The sequence below is a fragment of the Tachyglossus aculeatus genome, chromosome 25, assembly GCF_015852505.1.
Source record: "Tachyglossus aculeatus isolate mTacAcu1 chromosome 25, mTacAcu1.pri, whole genome shotgun sequence".
NCBI lineage: Eukaryota > Metazoa > Chordata > Mammalia > Monotremata > Tachyglossidae > Tachyglossus > Tachyglossus aculeatus.
In genome coordinates this window covers 13479327-13485067 of record NC_052090.1, presented here as the reverse complement: position 1 = coordinate 13485067, position 5741 = coordinate 13479327, and the positions used below count along the sequence as shown (strand labels likewise).

The 5741-nt window shown below is 42.9% G+C and overlaps 1 non-coding gene across 1 annotated transcript; it reads right to left on the bottom strand.

Annotated features, from left to right (window-relative positions):
- Positions 1-3922: 3922 nt before the first annotated feature.
- On the bottom strand, positions 3923-4060 carry LOC119945585. Its single transcript, XR_005456250.1, has one exon. It is a non-coding gene; the product is annotated as a small nucleolar RNA SNORA7 (small nucleolar RNA).
- Positions 4061-5741: the final 1681 nt, after the last annotated feature.

Below are 5741 nucleotides of genomic sequence, written 5' to 3'. Positions count from 1 at the left end.
CCTTGTGTCTACCCCAGTGCTTAGAACAGTGCTTGGCACATAGTAAGCGCTTAACAAATACCATCATTATTATCATCATCATTATTGATGATAATTCTTCCTCACGGTCATGTCTGTTCCTAGGGAGTGAGATATATGTTGATGAAGCTTATTAACTCTCTCATGCCACTAGCAAGAGGATACTAACGGGCCTGAGGATATTAAGCACCCATCTTACCCCCAAATACAATAAAAGAGTCGGTAAAATAAAAAATAAAAGAGAGTACAATAATAGAGAGTCAGTAGACACAATCCCTGTCGACAAGGAGCTTACAGTCTAGAGGAGGAGCTAAGTTTCAGTTATGCAACCTGAAATTCCCAGCAAATGCTGAAGCCGCTGCCATGGCTAGTCACTTTCCCAGCTATTCCGGGAGTGAATCTGAATCTGTACCATGCTAGGGAAGTTCCTCCCTCTGGAGGTCCCTGTTCAGACTCATTTGGAAGGCAAAGTTTTCACTAAGTATATTTAAAATTAGTGCTCTGCACACAGTAAGCACTCATTGAATATGATTGAATGAATAATGAATGAATGGATAAAAAACAAAACCCGACTTGGGAAAGCATTGAGGTAGCCCACTACACCAGCCTTATGGCCACCAATTCATTGTAGACTGTAAGCCCATTTTGGGCAGGGATTGTCTCTATTTGTTGCTGAATTGTACTTCCCAAGTGATTAGTACAGTGCTCTGCTCAAAGTAAGCACTCGATTGAGTACAATTATCTTCAAGGGACTCGCCTAAGCTCCTTGTAGGCAGAGGTTGCGTCTCCCAACTCTTCATACTATATTCTTCCAAACACTTAGTACAGTGCTCTGCCCACAATAAGTGCTCCCTAAGCACCATTGATTGATTGACTGCTGTCCATAAAGATGCTATTCCTTCATGGACTCCTGAAGAACTATCAGCTCATTCTGAAAAGGTAACATCTATATTATCCGTAATAAAAATCATATATCTTTATTAACAGAAATTTAGGAGATTTACTTGAACATTTGTTTGTTTTCAACTGCTGGAGACTGAGAAGCTAATGGTCAAATAATTATTATTATAATAATAATTATGGTACTTGTTAAGCCCTTATTATATTCCAGGCACTGTACTGAGCGCTGGGGTGTTTACAAGCAAATTGGGTTGGGCATAGTCCCTGTCCCACTTGGAGCTCACAGTCTCGATCCCCATTTTACAGATGAGGGAATGGAAGCACAGAGAAATTCAGTGACTTGCCCAAGGTCACACAGCAGACAAGTGGCAGAGCTGGTAGTAGAACCCATGACCGTCTGATTCCCAGGCTCATGCTCTTTCCACTACGCCATGCTCCTTCTCCAACAGGGATAGGTAGTCATACCATCGTCACTATTAGGTGTATATGGGGAGGCAGAACCTGTCCTGAGAGCTTTGAGACCCAGCTGGGTTATTTGGTGCTTTCCTGAATAGGAAGGTGCAGCTTCTGTTCCTCAATCCCAGACAAAGGGTGTAGGGGGCATCAATTCTGGGGCATCCTGCAAGTTCAGTTTCATTCCGGTCCTTCCTGGGGCAGGCTTGGGAACGTGGGGGTGAACTTAACCCCATAATTTTACATAAGGTTCACCTGGGCTCTCGGGGCATCTTCAACAGCACCCAGCCTTTCAGCAGCCTTTCCAATGGTAAGAGACCCAAGGTTGGATTGCCTGGGGCCAGTCATTCATTAATTCAATTGTATTTATTGAGAGCACTGTACTAAGCGCTTGGGAAGTACAAGTTGGCAATATATAGAGACGGTCCCTACCCAGTAGTGGGCTCACAGTCTAGAAGGGGGAGACAGAGAACGAAACAGAACATATTAACAAAATGAAATAAGTAGAATAAAAATGTACAAGTAAAATAAATAAATAAATTGAGTAATAAATACGTACAAACATATATACATATATACAGGTGCTGTGGGGAAGGGAAGGAGGTAAGGTGGGGGGGATAGAGAGGGAGAGGAGGGGGAGAGGAAGGAGGGGGCTCAGTATGGGAAGGCCTCCTGGAGGAGGTGAGCTACTCCAATCTACATCAATGTCCCTGAGCTTGGGCTCAGCCCAGTCTAGACTTCCACGTTCTTGGCTCTAGCAGGCAGAACCCAGGAAACAATTCATGGGCTTTTGTGCTACCTTCTTCCCCTAGACTGAAATCCTTCCACTACAGATCAGCAGCCCCTGTCACCATCCACATCCTTGAGGCCGAGGAAACTGACAGATCCTTGGGAAGCGATAGTAACTGCTCAACCAGCTGACTGGAGGGGAAAAAAAAAACAGCGCACCCTCATCATGTCTGTAGCTCAGCCAGCCTGCTATTATTAACTGACTCATCAAGGGAAGTTGGCCTGTCAAAGTAACAACAGTGATGCGATGCCACTAGTGAATAAAGAACTGCGTAGGTGTCATTAGAAAGCAAATAGGGATCTTGTTAAAATACAGAACTTATTCAGGGAATAAATATGGCCGTCACAAGAGAGTTCAAACTCTGAATATTGCTGACAGGTGAATCGATAGTCTGGGATCTGTCTGATTTCAGCCTGGCTTTATATGTGAGGGGAGGGACAGCCGTGTGGTCTGCGTCTCTCGGAAAGCTCCAGAAATGTTAATGCAATACCCATGTTTGTCTCCGCCTAAATATTTGGAGAATTGGTGTGGTCAAGTGAAAAGAGCACAGATTTGGAAGTTAGAGGACCAAGGTTCTAATTTCGGCTCTGCCACTTGCCTGCAGTGTGACCTAGAGCAAGTCACTTTACTTTTGTGTGTCTCTGTTTCCTCACCTATAAAATGAGGATTTAATACTGGTTCTCTCTCCCTTTTAGACTGTGAATGCTATGTGGGACAGGGACTGTCTGGATGTATTGTATCTACCCCAGCATTTATTACAGTCCTTGGAACATAATAAGGACCTGCATACACCATTACTGTTTTCATTACTATCATCACCATCATCTCCCTGTAAGGTTAACAGCCTCTTTCCTAGTCTGTCATTCCTGATATTTAACAGTGGATTACCTAGCTGTTTAATAGTACTCTTTGCTTCCCTAATTTTACATTTCCTTTCCTTGCTTTTATGTGACATCCCTAAAGTTCCAAAAACCTAGTTGCTGTTTTAGACATACTACCAGTACCTAGAGACAGGAAAGGATATTATTTACTCTGAAAGAAAGCGCTGAATACAAATATAAACAACTCTGCCTCTACCTTCAATCTGCATGAAAGTATGACTCTAAGTATTAAAATGAAGCAACATGGCCTAGTGAGAAACATCAGGGCCAGATGGAAAGAGTATAGATCTGAGAGTCAGAGGACCTAGATTCTAATCCTGGATCTGCCCTTAACTTATGTGTACCTCAGTTTCTTCAACTGTAAATTGGATATTGAATACCAGTTCTCCCTCCTACTCAGACTGTGAGCCCCATGTGGGATAGGGACTGTGTCCAATCTGATTAACTTGTATCTACCCAGTGCTTAGAACAGTGCTTGATACATAGTGCAGTCTTAAGGTGGAAATTTGAGGGGAGAAATGGTGTGTTTCAGTCATTGTTCTGGACTCTGCAAGATGCACACACAGTCAGAGCTGAATAGTTGGAGCAAAAACACAAGGTGTTCCAAGAGGTCGATTTTCTCTGAGTTTCTTTTAGGAATCTGAAAGTGTCATTGTTTTGTCTTATACTGTCAAGTCGTCTCCAACTCATAGAGACTCCATGGACACATCTCTCCCAGAACACCCAACCTCCATCTGCATTCATTCTGGTAGTATATCCATAGAGCTTTCTTGGTAAAAATATGGAAGAGGTTTGCCCTTGCCTTTTTCCACACAGTAAGCTTGAGTCCCCACCCTCAACTCTCTCCCTTGATACTGTTGCCCAGCACAACTGAGTTTTGACTCATAGCAGATTGCCTTCCACTTGCTAGCCATTGCCCAGGCTAGGAATGGAATGGGTATGTGTCTGCTTGACTCTCCCTACCATAGCCGAGACTGGTAGAGCGCTAAAAACTCTCCAGGTGCGACCCTGAGAGGGGGAAAGTGTCATCCAGCACTTAGAAAAGTGCTTGGCACATAGTAAGCGCTTAACAAATACCATTATTATTATTAGACCCTTGCAAATCAAGCCATCAGAAGAGCTCCGATCAGGGTAGCCTCCCTCCTCAACCCCAACAATGTGAGGTAAGCTCACCTTTCTTGGTTCCACACTTGAGGAGGGACAGAGGGCCTTAAAATGTAGAATTATGTGATGTTCCAGTATTTCACTCCTTAATCTGCTCTTTGGCCAGTCAGAACCTGGGGTGGTTTCGGACCCCAGAACCAATGTTTCCTGGAGGGTATGGTTTAAGGAACGAAGCTGCAGAAGTGATGGGGGAAGCAAAGTGGCCTAGTGGAAAGAGCTTGGGCCTGGCAGTCAAGGGACCTGGATTTTAATTCTGGCTCTACTACTCGCCTGCTGGGTATCCTTGGACGAGTCACTTCACTTCTCCGTGCCACAGTTCCCTCACCTATAAAATGGGGATTCAGACTGTGAGCCCTATTTGGCATGAAGACTGTGTCTAATCTGATTATCTTGTATCTACTCCTGCACTTAGTACAGTACCTGGAACACTTAATAAATTCTAAAAAGAAGCGATAGGTAGTCCTGCAGTTTTAACTGACTCCTACCTCGATTTTTTGGGATCAGAATGATGGCTTTTTTAGGGTCACCTATCTGTTGGCACAGTCATGATGTGCCATGCCATGCCAGGATGCCATTCTTTCCACATGATGTACTTTCAAAACTTTTCCATGCCTCTGCAAATGCTAACAACGCATCATGTTTTGGCAACTCTCCTATGAATGGAAGCAAAGGCTGCATACAAATCCTCTGAAGCCAACTCCTTTCAAAATGGCAGAGGTTAAACATCGAGTCAGATAACAAATACCAGTCAGGATAAGCAATTTGTATTTTTTCACTGTGTGTGAAGGTGGTACAATAGGAGTAATGGTTGAATGAAGGAGCATAGAATAAATTATCACACTGCTGTGTAATGAAAATATAAAGCCCAAATTTGTCTCATGCAATCAATTTTCATTGCCTGGTATGTGTTTTATGTTTGCTATTCTTTGTTGTCATTGGGTGGTGGAGAATTTTTATGCAATTGGAAGAGAAAAACTCAAGTCATGTGACATAACTGGTCAACTGTCTGCTGTATGACCCTGGGCAAGTCACTTAACTTCTCTGCGCCTCAATTTCCTCACCTGCAAAATGGAAATTAAGGCTGTGAGCCTCATGTGGGACAACTGTGTCCAACCTCATTGTCTTTTACCTACCCCAGCACTCAGTACAATGACAAGCACATAGTACATGCTTAACAAACACCATTATCATTATTATCAAAATTATATCTGCAGTCCTATTTCAAAATACTGTAATCACAGTCTCTGGATTTATATTTCCCCAAACTCAAAGCATTTCTCAACATATTGTGATTATGTAAAGCCTGCTAAGCCTCATGGAATATAAAATGTCTCCAAATCAATTAGAAAAAGCACTTTATGGTTTTCAGATTACTTCTAGTCTTGTTTAGCTTATCACCCACCAAGTTACTTTTTCATTTTTACTTTGAAAGAAATCAATCCAGCTTTCCTAGACAGGAAACAGAGACATCACTTTGCACCTCTTGCGTTTAGCGGAAGGCCTTGATGTGATTTGCCTGTAGATTTCCTTCTGGT